General features: G+C 44.5%; 1 long non-coding RNA gene and 1 pseudogene across 2 annotated transcripts in view; both read right to left on the bottom strand.

Moving 5' to 3' along the window:
- LOC149372804 (very long chain fatty acid elongase AAEL008004 pseudogene) overlaps positions 1-19658 on the bottom strand; it is a 56426-nt pseudogene that overhangs the window by 35282 nt on the left and 1486 nt on the right. The gene's annotated exons all lie outside the window — the stretch shown is intronic.
- On the bottom strand, positions 6150-9948 carry LOC149372805 (uncharacterized). Its single transcript, XR_016287041.1, has 4 exons — positions 9718-9948; positions 9349-9438; positions 8141-8252; positions 6150-6264 (listed from the first exon to the last, which is right to left on the bottom strand). It is a non-coding gene; the product is annotated as an uncharacterized LOC149372805 (long non-coding RNA).

The raw sequence follows: 19658 nt of genomic DNA, 5'->3' as shown, positions 1-19658 counted from the left end.
AAACTGATGGTATATATATATATATATATATATATATATATATATATATATATATATATATATATATATATATATATATATATATATATATATATAGCAAACAAGGGAAGGGGAATGAGGGGCTCGTTATAAATATGACAGAAGCCAACAGCCACAGAAACCAAGGGGCACAGGGGATTTCTTTTTAATTAATTTATTTATTTGTGGTGTTGATCAATTTAGAATATTACTGAATATGTGATCGCTTAATGCTAATTGATTAGAAAAACAGAAGAAAAAACAACCACATGCCGCCGGTGGGATCCGAACCCACGACCTCCGAATTACGCGTCCGGTGCTCTACCTCTGAGCTACAGCGACGGCTGTCAAATCTTCTGCTTTCGGGGGTATTTATGTTTACAAGTAACCTAACCTTGAGAGTGTTCATCAGCGCCACCCACGTTCATAAGCGGCGGACGTGGAACGCCCTGAGTTACCGCAGCTGTGACGTAGAACGTTATGGAACGAAGAGGGTGGAAGCTGCGTGAGAACCCTCTTATGCTTCCTATGGCGTCAAGGCTGCCAGAACCGAGGCCCTCGCTAAGCAATTAAGCAAACAAGGGAAGGGGAATGAGGGGCTCGTTATAAATATGACAGAAGCCAACAGCCACAGAAACCAAGGGGCACAAGGGATTTCTTTTTTAATTAATTTATTTATTTTATTTATTTGTGGTGTTGATCAATTTAGAATATTACTGAATATGTGATCGCTTAATGCTAATTGATTAGAAAAACAGAAGAAAAAACAACCACATGCCGCCGGTGGGATCCGAACCCACGACCTCCGAATTACGCGTCCGGTGCTCTACCTCTGAGCTACGGCGACGGCTGTCAAATCTGCTTTCGGGGGTATTTATGTTTACAAGTAACCTAACCTTGAGAGTGTTCATCAGCGCCACCCACGTTCATAAGCGGCGGACGTGGAACGCCCTGAGTTACCGCAGGTGTGACGTAGAACGTCATGGAACGAAGAGGGTGGAAGCTGCGTGAGAACCCTCTTATGCTTCCTATAGCGTCAAGGCTGCCAGAACCCAGGCCCTCGCTAAGCAATTAAACAAACAAGGGAAGGGGAATGAGGGGCTCGTTATAAATATGACAGAAGCCAACAGCCACAGAAACCAAGGGGCACAAGGGATTTCTTTTTTAATTAATTTATTTATTTTATTTATTTGTGGTGTTAATCAATTTAGAATATTACTGAATATGTGATCGCTTAATGCTAATTGATTAGAAAAACAGAAGAAAAAACAACCACATGCCGCCGGTGGGATCCGAACCCACGACCTCCGAATTACGCGTCCGGTGCTCTACCTCTGCGCTACGGCGACGGCTGTCAAATCTTCTGCTTTCGGGGGTATTTATGTTTACAAGTAACCTAACCTTGAGAGTGTTCATCAGCGCCACCCACGTTCATAAGCGGCGGACGTGGAACGCCCTGAGTTACCGCAGGTGTGACGTAGAACGTCATGGAACGAAGAGGGTGGAAGCTGCGTGAGAACCCTCTTATGCTTCCTATGGCGTCAAGGCTGCCAGAACCGAGGCCCTCGCTAAGCAATTAAGCAAACAAGGGAAGGGGAATGAGGGGCTCGTTATAAATATGACAGAAGCCAACAGCCACAGAAACCAAGGGGCACAGGGGATTTCTTTTTTAATTAATTTATTTATTTGTGGTGTTGATCAATTTATAATATTACTGAATATGTGATCGCTTAATGCTAATTGATTAGAAAAACAGAAGAAAAAACAACCACATGCCACCGGTGGGATCCGAACCCACGACCTCCGAATTACGCGTCCGGTGCTCTACCTCTGAGCTACGGCGACGGCTGTCAAATATTCTGCGAATACAACATATCCCCTAAAAAAATTAGAAAAGTTAATTAACATATTTAGCTAATCAGCGAACTAATTAAAGCAGTTTTCCTCTTGCCTGGCGCCCGCCGTAGCCTCCAGTATAGCCCCAGTGCTAAAATAAATCTAAAGCAATTTACCTTTTTTAAAAATTTTGGACCTTCTAAAAAAAACACCCGGCATATATATATATATATATATATATATATATATATATATATATATATATATATATCTATTGTAATGGGGCGACACAGTCAGTACGGGCGGCCATAGTCCTTGTTTCAGCAGGCCAGCGTTCGGAAGCGCAAAACCCGAACTTCGTCTGCGTCGGCTTCCTTCTTCCTCTTCGTCGGCGCTAGCTGCTGGGGCATCAAACCCTAACTCTCTTGCTTACAATATATATATATATATATATATATATATATATTCAAGGGATAAAAAATAAAATCCAGAAGAATATAAGTCAACGCACGTGACATTTGCCATACCAAGAAAGGTTTTTTTAGAACCATTCCTTCAATGAGAATTTCAGTTCAGTTCCTGCATGGTTGCTGCCTTCATTGTTAAGTTCCAGCGCACGTAATGATATAGAAGTTCAGAATGCTCATTGTCACACTATTAACACATAACACATAGGAAGCCCAAGACACAAAAGCACTATTCCGTCCTTGCCATGTGAGTACGTTTATCAGCTTGGGCTGTGAGATCTGGCCTATAGGTAAATTGCATCGATTTTTATTACCAGTACGCTCTAGAGAAAAATAAATTACGAATGTATCAGTCTGGAAAATAGTAATTCAGTTAGAGTAAACGCATCGGCAAAAACACAGTAAAGAAATCAAATAATTTTCAAAAATGAAATATTTGCCAGACAGGACCAGCAGGTTGCTACAGAAAGTGTTGTATCAATTTGATATATGTTATTCTGAGAGTGTAAGACCACTTTGCAGTTATACAGGGTGTTTCACCTAACACTATGCACAATTTTTAAAAATAGGCTTTTTGAGTTAGAGGTGTGCTTTTTCTGCACAGAATTGTTAGCGGTGTAGTACATCATAATACAGCTAAGACGTGCTAGCTAATACTGAATAGTTAACTTTCTAGCTATTACTGTTAGGCTCCTTAATTACTGATAGGCGTGGATCCCACCATAAGTAATATCTGCATCAGTTTTAAGCATGAAATGCTTTTAGCCCCCGCTGTCGGCAGTGTGGTGACGTCACGCCGAGACCGAGAGCCATCATCCGGGCTCTGAAACGAGAACATCCGGGCACCGTACGAGACTTAACGAGATTTGTTGTTGTTGTTGTTGTTGTGACTGAGAGAAGGATGAAGAGGAAATTGCACGGGCCTGCTACTGGCTCGTGCCAAGCCACCACCGCTGCCACGTGCAGATAGAGGAGAGTTAAAAGATCAGAGGAAAGAGAAAAAGGAAAGAAAAGACGCGCGTCGCAGCAACAACTGCGTCCGCCGGAGCGGACGCTGCTCAAAAAGAAGCGGCCGAAGCCGTTCTCGCCGAAGCGAGAACAGATACTCCCACTCAGTAAGTTTAACGAGATTTAACGAGACTCTCTAAGCCCTCCTGCGCGACCGGCATGCAAGCGCCGGTTGGTCTCCAAAGGAGTCACAAAAAATAACTGCTGCCAGTGCCTTCTCAATGTTTATCAAGATATCAGTCGCTGTGCGTTTGATAATGCACGAAATTATAATTTCCGATTTCTAATAACGCGTGCAAAAAGCACATAAATGCCACGATACACTTCGTTGTCATACGTGATCTCTTAGGGGCTTCGCGCATAGAAGCAAAGCCGCGCAGGCGCACAGGGGCCAGAAGGAGAAGCGCTGCGTTCAAAGGGCAAGGCATCGCGCCGAACGGGTGGTGGCGTTCCTCCCTTCCATTACGGTGCGGTTCGGGTGCCCACTGAGATGGCAGAGAATTACTGCGCCATTTCCTTTCCTCAAAAAACCTCTCGTTCAAATGGCAAGGCATCGCGCTGAACGGGGGGTGGCGTTCCTCCCTTCCTGTACGGTGCGGTTCGGGTGTCCACCGAGATGACATTAGGCCCGTAAACATTTCATGCTTACTCTACTCTCGGTTACGGGAGAGGCAGAGATTTTTTTATAATTGCAAACAGTCGGCTGCCCTCGGCGCTAAGGTCCAACAACTTTGGCCTACATCGCGACAGAGCACATGCGCTTTCCAGAAGGTTGCAGGCAAAGAAACCTCTGCAGTGCACGTAAGTCGTCCTAATAGCCAAAATTTGTTGGTCTTCAGCGCCAAGGGTGAGCACTTTTTCGAAATTATAAAAACGGATATAGATATTACATAAGGTCGGCTATACGCCTCTCAGTAATAAAGAAGCCTAACTGTAATAGTTAAAAAATTAGGTATTCAATATTAATTAACCATCCTGCTAGTTAGCACATCTTAGCTGTATTCTGATGTACTACACCGCTGACAATGCTATGCCGAAAAAGGCGGTCTTCTAACTCAAAAAGCCTATACTTAAAAATTGTGTGAAGTCTTAGGTGAAACAACCTGTATATGTAATAATGCTCTAAAAGCAAGTATTGTATGTTTGTTACCATTTGTCCCTGCTGGTGACTTTTCATGTTCTCAAAGTTTCTTCTTGCATTCGATTAATATAAACCATTACTGCAGTTAAAATGGCATTTTCAGTGTTTTCTCCCTCGTTGATTCGATTAATTATTTTTGTGTTGTTTTTTATGTAATTAAACGCCCTACAATAATACCCTGTTAGGCACCTGAACGCAACCAAATAAATTAAAGATAAATTAATGAAATGGGCAAAAGCTAACATTTCACAATACCTAAAATTTTAAAAGGGGGCGTTTCAGCGACTCCCGCCAGTAATGTTTAGAAATTTGCCTTTTGAAGCATAAGAATGCATTTTGCAGGGTACTAACCCTTCGTATTCCATCGGCCACACATGTTGCCGCCAGATATGACCGGATTACTGGCCTTACAATTGAAATAACTTGAAAAGATAGTGCCTTCAAGGCATGGGTTACGCGGCAGAGACATTTGACGCTGTTCCTACGAGTGTGCGAGTATTCAGAATGCCGTATAGCGAATCGAATATCTGAGTTCAATTTCTGTATGCTCAAAATTATTCACAAAGAATCCAGCCCGGCCGTATTTTTCTTCAACGACTATTTTTGCAACACAGGGACCACACCATGTCGCGTATCATGCTGCCGTGATTGATAGGTGCGAGATGGTGGGTTCAGGTTATTAGAAAAAATAAAAAGCGCTAATAAAGGGCAAATTCAGAGAATGGCGACCAGACTGCATTCGCGGCCGCGTTATCGGCCGAGCTGGCAGAAAGTACCATTGCGCCTCCGGTGCGCTTCGTGAGTGTTTTAACACTCAACTACAAAAATATTCCTGGACATGCCCGCAAGCGAGTGCCACATTTATACGGCAGCGAATGCTAGACAGCTTTAGCTGAGCGTTTTTACGGCCAGCGGAGAGGAGCGGACGAGCGCAGACGCCACTGCGCATGCGCGCGTCGCAAGGCCTTCAACTGCGCACTCTAAGAAAAAAAGGTGTGATCTTAGTCTTTTTGAGGGGTAAAACACTTGTCGCTGAGCTGACACCTTTTTGGGGGTAAGGTTACGCTGTTTCTTGGAGACTAAGTATTTATGCTCTCGCACATAGAGTAATGTTACGCTCTAATAGCCTAAACTTGCACTGACATAAGAAGAGTAACTTTAAACCAGTTAGGTATAACATTACGCCTTTCTAAAAGGGGTAAATGTTAGCCTGAGGAAAGCATAAACATATCCTAGCATGCAAGGTGCAAGTTTGCACCTTTAGCAGGTAAATTTATGCTACGTATAGAAGTGCAAAGTTACTTTGTCAAAGACTAAACTTATACCGTCATAAACAGAGCAAAGTTTGCACCCCTGTGGTGCAAGCTTATACCCTTACATGATGGATAAAGTTACCCTTCTAGTGGTACAAAGTAATGCCCTACTGCGAGGGGTATCTATGCACTACTCGGTGGTGTATTTATACTGTCCACACGAGAGCATTATTACCCTTCTGTAGCGTAAACCTGCCCACTGAATGCAGAACTAAAGTTGACCCATATGGTAGAAGCCCGAGTCTTTCTGGAAGTGCAGGCAGTGTCAAAATGTTGCGACGAATCTTTCATGTGAGATGGTCTGTGTAATTGTGTGTTCAGGTGCAGGTACTACTGCAGAGTGTACACAAAGAATTCATAAACGAATGGGAGAAAGAAACATACCGTCATATTTATTTTGCCACATGCTACACCATATTACAGCAATGACCCTGGCAGTCTTCTTCATACAGGTGGAGGCAGTATGTACCATGTATTTGACCTGCACAGAGAAGAAAACATATAATGAATTTTGCAACCACAAAGCTCAGACGACGTGACCATGGGCTTAGTTAATTCAGGTCTAAAAGTGTAAACCACACAAAAGGCAGGGATAAATGGAAATGCATGAAAACAATGCCACAAGTGCAGGCTTCTGTTTATTATTGAGAACCAAAATCAGAAAAGATATGCAGGAAAAACAAAACATGTCCTAAATGGCAGCTACTTAATCACTCACATATGCTGACATTATCACAAGCACACTGGCTTCTCAGGAAAAATCCAGACTATTGTGCCCAGCTGCACGGTCAGGCTGTAGGCATCCCGGATGTCAGACTAAGAAGAGGGTCATATCGAGAAACAGAAAAACATGTGCATGAAATGGAAGCTACTAAAAGGTGATACTAAAATGAAATGCCGTTTAACAAACCCTTCCCTCCATTCTCGTGTTTTTATTTCTCCGTATCTAGAGTGGTTAAGGTTTCATGCAGCCCTTGCTAACAATATGTCTCTGGTCTCTGATGCCAATATATGTTTTGTTGCCCATACAGTGAATTTTCTTCCTAAAAGGGAAGTGTAGGTGATTATCTGAGCATCAATGAGTGATACTTCCAACTGTAATTTTCCCTGCATATATTACCTGTGAATTCGTTTCCAATTAGCAAACAGCAGGAAGCTTGTCCCTGTGATGGCATTTTTGGGTGCATTCCATTGTCACAGCCTTTCGATACAGTTTAAATACCTGGTGAAAGGCCTATGCACAAAGGCTATGCACTATAAATCTTAGTGTACCACTCCTGGAAAACAAAGAAAAGCTTTCGGCTAAATGTGAAATAATAGCAAGGGCAACTTACACATCTAAAGAATTGTCTCCATGCATGAGGTAACGTCATACCCAAAAAATTATTTGGACCACATTATAATACAGATACTTTTTATTCACGTTCATAGCCTGTTTCATACTACACCTCTACATTATGCCTGTGCAAAAAGCTTTGGTTATGGACTGGCCTTCACTGACAGACTACATTAACTACACAAGCAGCATAGAACAGTCTCCTTCTAAAGCACTATTTTTGCTTGAGGAAATTACAAATCTCGTCTTTTTATTTAGACAGTGCTGCTTCATCCAATGCTTGCAGCATATGCAGCAGCAGTAATTCTCATGAATTACATTTTGCTGGCACAATAGAATGTTACCTTTACACATCTTTTCAGATGCTTAGCATAATGAAATTGTAAACACTGACTGACAGCATTCAAGAATGGCTATTAAAACAGTTGCCTTCCATATCTGCTGTCACATGCAGGGAACGTGAGCTTAATTAAATTTTAAGTTCACTCCGATGTGAAATAAAACTAATATGGATTCATGTGAGTTGTTGGAAATTATTCACATCAGTGAACAGCACCTTCCTACTCAAAAAGAAAGTGTGAACAGTGCAAAGATTAACAGCCTCACGTAGCTGCATATCACATTAAGCTTCACATGCATAAACGGTACTAGTCATATTAGCTTGGTAGCATGACACCCTGCCAAGCATTACCATAATTGTGTCATTTTTTTCTGACGTCAGCAACATGGATTGTAGGCAGCGCCTCTCAAACTAATTCAATATGAAATCTTTGCTGAAGTCCAGCCTACTTTTGCAGAAAAAAAACTGCATTTATACTTCATGCCATAAAAAGTGGTCACAATTAATCAAACCATTATTCAGAAATTCTTCCAGAACTAAGTCCTCGAAAACATTGAAAAGCTCTAAAATCTCTGTAATAGAATGGCTGCAGCTGTGCAACATAGCATACTATGTTCACGGATGGACATCAAGTGATGATGAACTTGCAACAATGTCCCAATTACATAAAAACATACATACCACACACATCTAGTCCCGGCCACTTGTACGGTTTTGAAGAATCCAGGCTGAACTTCGGTGCTAGGAGTGACAATGGTTGTGCACCTTTGCATCCCTCCTTCTCCCAGGTGCACTGCAATAGAGGCGTCATTTATAGCGTTAGTGTAATGGTTAGTGATAACTTATATGTTCATTAAACCACGTAATGGCAGCACACATGCTCAAAAAACTACAGGAATATTTTGAAAATAACAAACAACTTTTTATTCCAAATTTTATCCATTACAGCACTTGCCACATATTTATAAGAGGCATAATTGACGCAATGCACTGGCACAGTAAGCCTACACAAACTTCCACAGCACAATGGCCTATTACCAGTGAATTGCCACTAAGTGCCTAACATAATTAACATATTTTCTAACAGCCACTGCAGAAAAAAGAAAGAACTATACTGCTACTGCTTACGAGATTGACAGTATTCATTACAGAATTTTTTTTTCGTTGACAGATTACAGCAGTGCAACCAAAATCCTTATTGTTCTAAACAGAAAAGCTTAGATACTAGCGTATTCTTCTATTCAACCTCTTAGAGCGACATCAAACCTAAAGTCTCCCTCTTTCACAAGAGAATACAAGAGCACAAAAAGAGGTGACATAGACTGTACGCTTTTGTGAGCTAATGTTTGGCCACCAACTAGCCCCCACCTTTTCACTAGTAAAAAGAACTAAACAAGTTCACTTTTCTCTATTAGTTCTCAGCCTGAGTGAAGAGCCAGTTACATATCAACTTAACACCATTAGCAAGCACATCTTGCCATTCGAATGCAGTAAAACTGCTGGCATGATAAGTCACATTCTGGGTTAGCAAAAATATTGCAAGGTGTAAGCGAAAACGGCCGCATGCCAGGACGCGCAGAGCACAAATGAGCTGCTAATTTCGTGCCTATGCATAAATAAATTTCACGTTTACTGTTTTATCGTTTGCTTGCTAGTCCGTGATAAAGAAAAAAAAAATTGACGCCGTCCATTCGCAAAAAAAAAAAAAAAAAGCGGCCTGGCAGAAGGAGTTGCCTTGCAGCGCTAAAATTATAAAGGGATTATGGTCCAATAAGAACCACATATATAGTGCTGCAGTAGATGTGAGCACTGCGCGCAGTACGTGCCACAGAAGCGCGCACCCTAATTTACTCGCCGCTTTCTGAACGGAGACTGCGGCTTGGACTTACCTTACTGAATGGTCGTGAGCAGGGACAAATACTTGGCGTTGAAGAGACGACCGGCAATGTTCTTTCGCACGGCAGACGAAGGATCAGGGCCTGCAGCGAAAGAAAGCATGAGAAAGACGCCGGCAGATTGCGCCGCTGCGATCGTGTGTTGTACAGACAGATTGCGCCGCTGCGATCGTGCGTTGTACACGATAGGCTCCCTCCGGCTACAGTTCACTGTACTCCGGCCGCACGCGACCGGCTCAAAACAAGAAAATAGCAACAAGCAGCGGCTCGCGCACACAATCCATGATAAAAAAATCTGTACTGAACACACCATAACTTGATGGCAGGAAACAACCCGTATGACCAAACGAAAATGTCACTTACTTGTACGGTTGAAATTGGGCGCAAAGAATCTGTACGATGAGGGCGCCGCGACGATCTGGCGTGCGCTGTTTCTTTCAGACGTTGACTCTTTCGCGAAGATGTCGCCCACTGCAGCGTCACACATCGATGAAGCTTGCACGATGAAGTAATCGCTGAACAGAACCTAAACGCACACAGGCCCGTACTACAAGATGAAAAGAGGAATGCGCGTCGCGACTTGCACGACGGCACCCAGGCAAGGGAGTGACACACTCATAGAGCCAATGGGGACGTTTTTTTTCGAAGGCGATGGTGGCGGCACCTGGGAGAGGCGGTAAACGCATCAAAAATCCAATATGGCGGCGAGCGTTTAGGATGCTGGTTGTGGCCGGTTGCTCGCGCTACAGTGCACTGTACTCGCGCGTTCCTAGTGCTGGCGGCCGCTAGCTCGATCCAAGCTTTGTAAATACTAGTGATTAACTGATCCCGCGCTGCATTCACGCTTGATTTGCTAAGTACTTACGGAATCTGCTCACTCGCTTTTGTATTTCGATGTGTCTGTTGATGTAGCATGGTGCATGGTGGCGAGCGGCGCGACTGCTTTTAAGCAGCTGCGCTCGCTCGAGAACGAAAAGCGTAAATGGTTTTGTACAAAGAACAATTTATTAAAAGAACATCAGCAGTGACAGTCGATGTTCAAAAAGTGATTTTAGACATCAGTGACATTGCAGTATCAGTAACAGGCATCCTAAAAATCAAAATAAAAAAACGCCATTATGTAAACCTAGAAGACATGAGCGCACAGGGAATGTATAGGGGATAAAAAAAAGGTATCGAGGCAGGTACAGTACACATAATAAAATGCTACATGACTGAATATAGGTTTGTACGCGATTTTGTAAGAGATTTAGGTGAATAGCAGGGAAGTAAAACATCTGATATGTATTGAAACGCATCAGTCTGTGGCTATGAATGAACACACGCAGAGAAAGGCAGCGAAAATTTTCAACCTTTGACTCGTGTAAAAGAAATCACAGTGCGTTGGGCTAGGGACAACATAATATGCTGCAGTGTTAGTTCTTCGTATAAAGACTCCAAGAAAAGCTCACTGTGTGACTCGACATGACGCCAATGACGCTGCTGCAGTGCGAATGTTGCCGACGTCGCCGTTTTCGCTTGTGCGGCTGACCGGTCGTCGTCTGCTGGTCGTCTGCTTCCGCGTTATCAACGTCGTCATCTTCGGAACTAATTTCTTTGATATCTTATTTTTAATACCTATGGCTGGTTATAATTTAGTTCATAGGTATGTTTTTATTATTGATAGTGGTCGAAAAATTTCACTTTTATTAGGCTTAACTGCAGCCGCGTTTACCGCCGATACCAGGATCGCTGCAATCGTTTCGACCGTGGCGCCACCCTCGGCGCGGACGCGCAACTTCCAACATGCCACAGCCCTGACCCAGGCGCGGTAAACAGCGGCTTCGTCTTCGACTCTACGCGAGCGGCCAATCCAAATAGACAGGCACGTGACCTGAAGAGAGAGAAGGGAGAAACCGCGAGAAACTACAACCCATCGCCAGCCATCGCTTCCAAAGCTTGCTTCGCACCATAGAGGAATTACAGAGGAGGTTTTCCTTCCTCCATGCTTTGTGCCTTTCTTTCGTTCCGCCGGACCCCGCGCTTCCCCTCTTTTCCTTTTCTCCGCTGACTGAAAGAACGTCTGCGTTCCCAGTAGTGTCCCAAGGTCAAGCCGCCCGCGTGCGGGCGACAACCTTTGGTCGTTGCAATGTGCTGGTAGCTTATTATTTTTGCATGCGCCTCTCTGCCCTTGTGGCACGTATTTTTCCGCGCTTTCGGCGTGCGCACAACTCTTCCGTTATCGGAGACAACGAGCGCGGCGAGACTCGTCTTGTCAGTCCTTGCAGTATCCCTTTGAAGCTTTTAATGCAGCCAGCTATTACGCAGTATGAATTACGCAGATGCTGCCGTAAATGTGTGGCGTATGCAACAGAATAGTTTTCAGAGCAGCTGCAGCTTAAAGTTACGAGCATCATTCGGAAGTTCTCGTCAGCTCTCATTTACTACCGCGTACAGAAGGCACTGCGAAATATATATCAATAAACTGCCCTTCCTGTACTTCTAAATCAGTCATAGAACCGGCTAAAAAAGCGATGTAAATGCTGCAGCATTATTGATTCAATGTCAGGCACAGTAACAGTTTTAAATACTGATATTGCCGCGTGATATTGCTGCGAGAAATTTCAACTTTCTTTTGTGCTTATGGGGCCGCACGTGTGAGGAGAATCCGAAGAAAGAAAAACCGCTCTGTTCAAAAATAGTTTAACTCAATCGAAATAGATACAGCTGTAGAAATATTGATTTAATAAAGCCGCATCGAGTGATCAGAAGCGTCAGGCAAACAAAGGGGATTCACAACATTTGAACATTTGAGGAAGATGGCGCAGAAGAGGGCTTCAAACGACAGTCGACAACTGCTGATGCAGCAGTTCTCACCTCTCATCGTTCCAGTGTTCGCGAAGTTCTCAAAATATTTTCAAAATGGGTCAACAGAGCAGAAATGGAGCACTGCCAGCGCTATGCCAGCAAGCATTCGTTAAGACGCTTCAACCGACTGGTTATTCGGGCGATTCCGTCTATTATACGCGCTTTCATTTTATTCAATATAGGCAGTTGCCACCGCTGAATTTATGCTTTTGTTAAAGATTGGTTCGTCAGTGCGATACAATGTGTCCTTTAGCTCAGTTTTATTTGTGCATACAAGACAAAAGTCTCAGTCATTCGAAGCAACTTACGATGATGAAGGAAAACCTGCCGGTTTATACGCCGTAGTTTCATTTATTTTCGAGCTTGGGTCTTCGGGCAGCGTCTATCTAGTGCAATGTACTGTTTAGTGCTTATCATTAGCCTCTAAAAGAAAGAGTTATTTCCTGACGCATGAACCATTCCATAAGAATTCACAATGCACTGCCTCAATATAAGCGCCTTGATTACTGTTTCCTCTGGCACCCGGTTTGTTGCGGAATTCGATGCTTCCATAGCGCTACAGTTCGAAAAAAAAAAATTGGAGGCAGTCAACTTCATTTCTGAATATCAGTACTATACTTGACTGCATTAAAGCTGCGCGGAACAACCTAAAAGCTAAAAGTTACGCACACGTACACTGAGTTTAAGCTAATTTCTGCTCTTGTAGGCGTGCAGCACAATTTCATACGCAAGAGAAGTTCGAATAGACTTAAATCGCGTTGGTCACCTCGCTCCCTGTTTATCAATTTAAAATAAGCTGAAATTGAATTGCTTCTATGTGAAACACTTGTACGCGCCAAAACATGATCAGGAAATGCAGCTATCTCGAAAACTGATTACTATGGGCTTCGCTATCTTGTGCCGAGAGAAAGGATCGGTACACTTGTTGGAAAGGAAACGCAGAAATGTCTTTTACACTGCGTTGAGGAGTTTCCGAGCAGATGTACAAATGCTGGTGATCTCATAGTAGACCAGCAAAAGTGCGACTCTGAGGCCTGGCTCGTGTCTTGGTAAAAGTGCTCTAAACAAAAATGTACCGATATATATGGAATGGTCAGGCCACGTTCACAACTCAGTTCAGATGCAGAATTATTCCTTCCCTAGTTTCTTGCATTTTTGTTTTTCAGCGTTGTCAGTATTAGTGGTGAAGATCACGCGTTTATCAGCGAGTAGGGCTCTTTTTTGTTGTTGAAATGGAGCAGAAATATGAGAGTGTAATTTATTCGGGATTTGGGTTACATTGCATCTTCAGCTAACATAAAATTACAGCGTCAACAATCTCGCTCGTTCGTCTGATTTTGATTTATTAACTTGTATGCATGTTAACCTGAACCCTTTCTGTTATTCGTCTGTTATTTGCTCAGGAACATGTGCCACAACGAGGGGTTATTCGAAAAGCAGTGCACGTTATTCGAAATTGTACGGAGGGAATTAACCGCCCTGGTACTTACGTACGCTATTAGAAAATGAAGAACAGCGCGGACTAATAGAGCTTACGCTGGCTGTGAAGCAAAACTGTTCCTTTTAAAGCTTTTATTACCTCTTTAATAAAAGCTTAACCACAAGCCGAAATTATAAGCGCAATAATTTTCATGCCTCTGGTGTGTTGAAGCGCTAAACTGTTGATTTCGTTCAGAGCTGCGATTGGTCAGAGGAGTAACACAGCACCGATCATGCCGTCTGTCTTTGCTGACTTACTTCTTTTTTAAAATGATATCCAATCATGAGTATGAAAGCACATGCACCGAATATTAGTGATTATTTTGGTCGTTAGCAACCAAGAGCATGTTTGCATGCGTGATGGTTGTCGTGGCCGATCGCGGCCAATACACCTTTTTTCAGTAACGTTCTGTGCATCCGCCAAGCCGCTTCGTCCGCCATTATTGCCGACCATGTCAGGCGGAGATGGGCAGAAGATCGCTGTACGTGTTCTTCGAAGAAATAGCTTCTGGTCCCTTGAAGAAGCGAGGAGGCGCGGTCAGTGTCGCCAGTGCGGGTGAAAGGATCAATGCAGTGGGGGAGCGTGAGCCAGCATAGCTTTTAACGATTGTCCTCAAAATAACCCCGCCACCCCGCTTTCGGGAGAGGGCCATCTTCGAGAGGGAGAGGAGGCGGTGAGGGCTGCATACTTTGCTGTACAGCGTCTTCGCGCAGAGGGAACACAGCTGGTTTGAAGAGTAAAAAAGAGGGTAAGTTTTCTGAAAGAGACTAACGGCCTCCACCACCTCCACACGGGTGTAACGATGCACTCTGCAAAGTGCTTCTTTAGTCCATGCGCCTTCAGATAGCATAAGTCGTGAAGATGCACCCTTCTTACACCCTTTTTTCTTAGAGTGCGGTTGATATTTCTTTGAGAGTGTAATTTTTCATATCACACGCCAAAGTTTTATTTTGTTTTTCTTGACTTTTTGTTTCCTACCATTACATATTATTTCGTTAGTGATTTCTGTTTGATGATGATGTGCTTTGGGTGATATTCCTCTTTCAATGCTGTCGATGTAGATTTTTTTGTTTTATGCGAGGTGGGGCTTGCCAACCCACAAAACCGTGGCTTTTTTTTCGCCTTCCTTTTCACAGTTTGTTATACACCGTTTTTGTCGCATGTGTTTCTCGCGTGCAAAATTTTTTATTGTGATAAAATAAAGCAAACTCAAACTAAAAAAGAAACTGCAGTCAAAAGTAGAAAATTTGCTGACACACATTTGAAGGTTAATGGCGTATGCTTCCACGCGCTTGCTTCTTTTTTGTGGCAAGAGATATTTCTCCATGCTACAACATTCTAAAGTCTCAGCAAATAACTGGCCCTCTGAGCATGTCACTGAATGTGAACGAGGGAGCGAGCAAGCAAATGTATACTGAGAGAAAATGTGCAGTCACGCGAAAGCGTTTGCGTTAGCACCTCTGAAAATCTTTGTCTCGAGAGAAATGATTGAGTTTTCAACTCCAACGACGCACAACATCGCAACGTCGTTTCCGTCTTCCGTTTCCTGTCGCGCGTTGTCGCCGCGTGCTGCAGCGAACCTACAAAATGGCCCTCGCTAGCTGCTTTGAGTCCCTGCTTTAAATACTGCAGCGTTCTCCGCGGCTCCGCAAACCGCAGCACGAACACGACTGTTTCTTCCTTCCCGAGGTGCTGAGCTCACGAAGACACTACCCTCCGCATTGTGTCTGGTGCCGCAAATTTCCAGGTCGCGCCGTCCTTTCTTTGCGTAATGCGCCGGCTACCTCCGGCCACCGGCCTTCTGGCGTCCCCATTCGAGGCCTTGCGCCACTGCTCTGAATTTCCTCCAGGGCGCAACACACTTCCGGGTGCACCTCTCCGCGCCGGCAGCCGCCGGGAAGGAAGGAGGCCCGGACGGGTCCGAGGAGAGCGAAAGGCTTCACTGCTTCACTGCCTGGCATCGTTACCGGCACGCGAACGGCGGCGGCGGAGGGCTTTCACTGCCGAGACGCTTGGGGGCGTTCAGCCAGCAACCACGAGGACTTCACGAGGCCTGCCTTGTATTGAGTATCGAGGTGGCATGGATCTCAATGCACACGTGGGGTGCAGGCTTTGTCTGCGGCCTCGGCGCTTTCTCGGCCGCGGCGCCAGTGACACGGAGAACTAGTTAGACGCTTATCTTGGCCTGTTGCACAGCCACTGACCTGCTATCGAGGTCGTGATGGGATAAGCATAGAGAGAGTGACGATGACCTGAGGCGCAGGGACTCGGCGGCGGCGATGGCATCGTGTTGTCTAGTGATTGCACGGGTGACATTGTATTTTGATTTGGGGTTACGCACGCGAGAAAGAAGCTGGCGCGGTCATCTTTTTGAAGTTGGTAGCGTCTGTAATGAATGAATGAATGAATGAATGAATGAATGAATGAATGAATGAATGAATGAATGAATGAATGAATGAATGAATGAGAGGGGACTGTACAGGTAGTACAAGGAAAATTCATTGACATCTCGACAGATTGCTTCAACACAGGAAAAGGAAAGAAGAGGCTGAGGAAAGTGTGGGAAATATATCCTGGCTGAATAGCAGTCACAGTTACGATGATTTTGTGTCGTACTTCTTACCCTTCTTGCGAACAGGATACGTGCGTAAGGAGAACAACCATTTGAATTTCGTAGTCAAAGAAAAATCCTTTGTGTGGTTCCGGGTTCGAACCCCGGACCAGGACGAATTTTTCTTTAACTACGAAGTTTCTGAGAAAGCTGTATAGCTTTCCTTTGTAGCCGTATGGCTGCGCTCGGGTGGATGTCAATGAGTAATTACTCCCTTATTACAAATCTACTCCACCTTGGGGGATTCCCCAAAACATTTGGCCAACACTGTTCCCACTTCGAGTTATTGATCAATTCGCTCTCGCCCTACCATAAGCTTGCCGTCCCCGTTAGCTCAATTGGTAGAGCGACTGCTCCGGTGAAGCAGTGGTTCCGGGTTCGAACCCCGGACCAGGACGAATTTTTCTTTAACTACGAAGTTTCTGAGAAAGCTGTATAGCTTTCCTTTGTAGCCGTATGGCTGCGCTCGGGTGGATGTCAATGAGTAATTACTCCCCTGACCACAGTTGGAACGACGCATGCGCTGAGTTTGCAAATGCATGCTTTCTCACGAGGAATAGGAACCAACGCATCCTTGGCGTAGGGCAAGCTTTATGTCCAAATCCGCACCGAAGATTGTGTAAGACAGGCTCCTATTACCATGAAAAAAATAAGCCGCTATTCCTTGAAAATTCATAAACGCATATGCGCATCTGCGTGGGATTCTACGCATGCTCTCATGCACGTGCTCTCATTTTACTTTCTCTCTGTTTGGTTTGGTTTATTGGGGTTTAACGTCCCAAAGCAACTCAGACTATGAGGGACGCCGTAGTGAAGGGCTCCGGAAATTTCGAATACCTGGGGTTCTTTAACGTGCACTGACATCGCACAGTACACGGGCCTCTAGAATTTCGCCTCCATCGAAATTCAGCCGCCGCGGCTGGGATCGAACCCGCGTCTTTCGGGTCAGCAGCCGAGCGCCGTAACCACTGAGCCACCGCGGCGGGGCTCTCTCTGTTTACGATGGAAATGTACAGCTCAAATACAGACAAGGATAAAAGGAAGACACATAGAACACGAGCGCTGGCCCAATGTAAAAGAAATATAGTACACTAAGGTGGCAGTCTGGGCATGTTGGCGATTCGTGATGGAATTATACAGCGCAAATGAGCACACAGGGAAGACACACAGAACACAGGAACGCTGTGTGTTGTGTGTGTCTTCCTTGTGTCCTCGTCTATATTTGCGCTGTACATTTCCATCGTGAATCACCGACATGCCCAGATTGCCATCGCTGTTTACTTTGCTGTTTAAGTTATCGTATAAGATGTCCTGCACTTTGACGAAACTTTTAGCTGCGTCGCGCCACTCTTTCTGGTCCACGCCCTTTTGCCGAGGAAAGTGGGAGTAAAGAATTACGCTTGTACTGAAAGCCACTTTGTCATCCGCATGTATTTGAGGAAAGGCTGGGCCCTAGAAGCGCATACAGACTTCCTATTTTAATGGAGGCGAAATGCAAGAACGCCAATGCTCACTGCAGGGTCAGTGCACGTCAAAGAAACCCGGGAGCCGAAACTATTCCAGAACCCTCCATACGCCGTCTCTCAAAGCCCATGGACAGTTTCGGGATGTTAAAAGGCATATACCTAGCCTAGAGCTTTGGAAATTGAAATTCTGTCTTGATCCTGTATATAGTCCGCACTAAAAATTTAGCCCTTAAAAGTAAGTCATGAGCGAGCTGTAGCCTGAAAAATAAAGCATTCATAGAGCTATATTACGTTTGTCTTTATTAAGCGGGCTGAAAAGTTATATGCAAGGAACAAATTAGTCCAAAAGTTTTTGCGCAGGCTTTGATAAGTCTCCGGCAGGCACTACCTTGAGAAGACGTGCTCTAAAATTCGCTCCTGCTTGTCCGCTGAACAAGCAACACTCTTCTTATTTGCATCGTACACGGAACTTCACTGCCGCTCTATTCGATGAGATGAAGAGACAAGGCGGGTTCGGTAAATCTGATGGCCCTGAACCTGAATATGCAATCAGATTAGCCTACGGCTTGTCCCTCGTCGTATGGCGATAAGCGGGATGGCGAGGAAGATAAGTCCTGCCTAGGAGGCGAAAAGGACGAATACTTCAACGACCAGAACCGAGGCGTGTTTGCCCTGGGCTCAATGGCCACTGCCCGATCTTCTTACGCAACGTATCAGCAGGCTATCTACCGACCGCTGGCATAACACCACGACCCAAAAACCCAGCCCGCTGCCGCAACAGCTTCCCGAAGTGGGACCACAACGGCGGCGAACTTCCTTGTCTGGCGCCGCCTTCGTGAACGCTTCCTGTTACGCTATTGCTTACTTTCTTTCTTTTTACCTCACTGCACATCGCTTATGCGGAAAGGAACTCAGATAAGGAAGAAGTAACCGCATGCGCCAACTTCCGAGCATTACGAGCTCCCAGACGATTTAGAAAGTGGTCTTCCACTTTAAAGTTGCCCCATTAAAGCAAGAAAATACTCTGTAACAAAAAAAAAAATCAGAAACAGAGAATGTGGTTTGCTTTTCCACAGAGTGACAATATTATAGTATGAAACATGTGAAACAAGTGACAATATGAGACACAGTTAACGTAATACGTTCTTACTATTTTAGTGTATTACTCATGGCTGCTTCCACATGACAAAGCAGCTAGATTTTAATGCGTCGATTTCCTCTTGACTGTTCACATAAAGTCACGGTTACCACAGAGCCCCCTTCACTTTGCGTGCACAAAGAAAGAGTAAAAGTCAGAAATGGCATCATAGATGCGGCACTGACTGCGCGGGTAAGGAATGTTAAGGAAGGAATGCTGAACGAGCAAGCTTTTTTTTTTAAATGCAGGAGTGGATTTAAGGCGACATTTTCACCATTCCTGTCCGCAAGTTTTTATCCGCACGTATCACAAAAAGCTCCACAAATTAAATGCAGTGTAGAAATGTGTTAGCTTAAATAGGATTTGAATCCACGCCGGACAGTTTTTCGCTTCTGGTCTGTCGCATCTGACGTCTTTGGAGTCGTTTGGAATTGGCGATATTTTCTCATCCCTACAGACGAAACGCCAGACCGACCACTAGGAGCGCAGTTTTGGTATTCCGGCCTGCAGCGCCCGCTGTTTTCCGCACTGTAAGTGACCAGGTCACGTATCTTACTTGGAATTTTGCCGCCCGCGTGCACTTAATTTTTTTCGTCCTATCATATTCCCGGCACCCTAGAACGCGGCGGCGCTCACGAACTCCACTCATGAGAGCACTTGCAATAAGCTGGTCTTTATTCGCATCAAAATAATACATATCACAGCCAAATAAAACTCATTAATTAGACTTTTCTTGGGACGCTCTAAAACATGGCTCTAGAA

The sequence above is a fragment of the Amblyomma mixtum genome, chromosome 1 (genome assembly GCF_055824585.1).
Source record: "Amblyomma mixtum isolate Tamu chromosome 1, ASM5582458v1, whole genome shotgun sequence".
Classification (NCBI taxonomy): Eukaryota; Metazoa; Arthropoda; class Arachnida; order Ixodida; family Ixodidae; genus Amblyomma; species Amblyomma mixtum.
The sequence above is the reverse complement of the archived record's forward strand: the minus strand, read 5'-3'. Positions and strand labels throughout refer to the sequence as shown.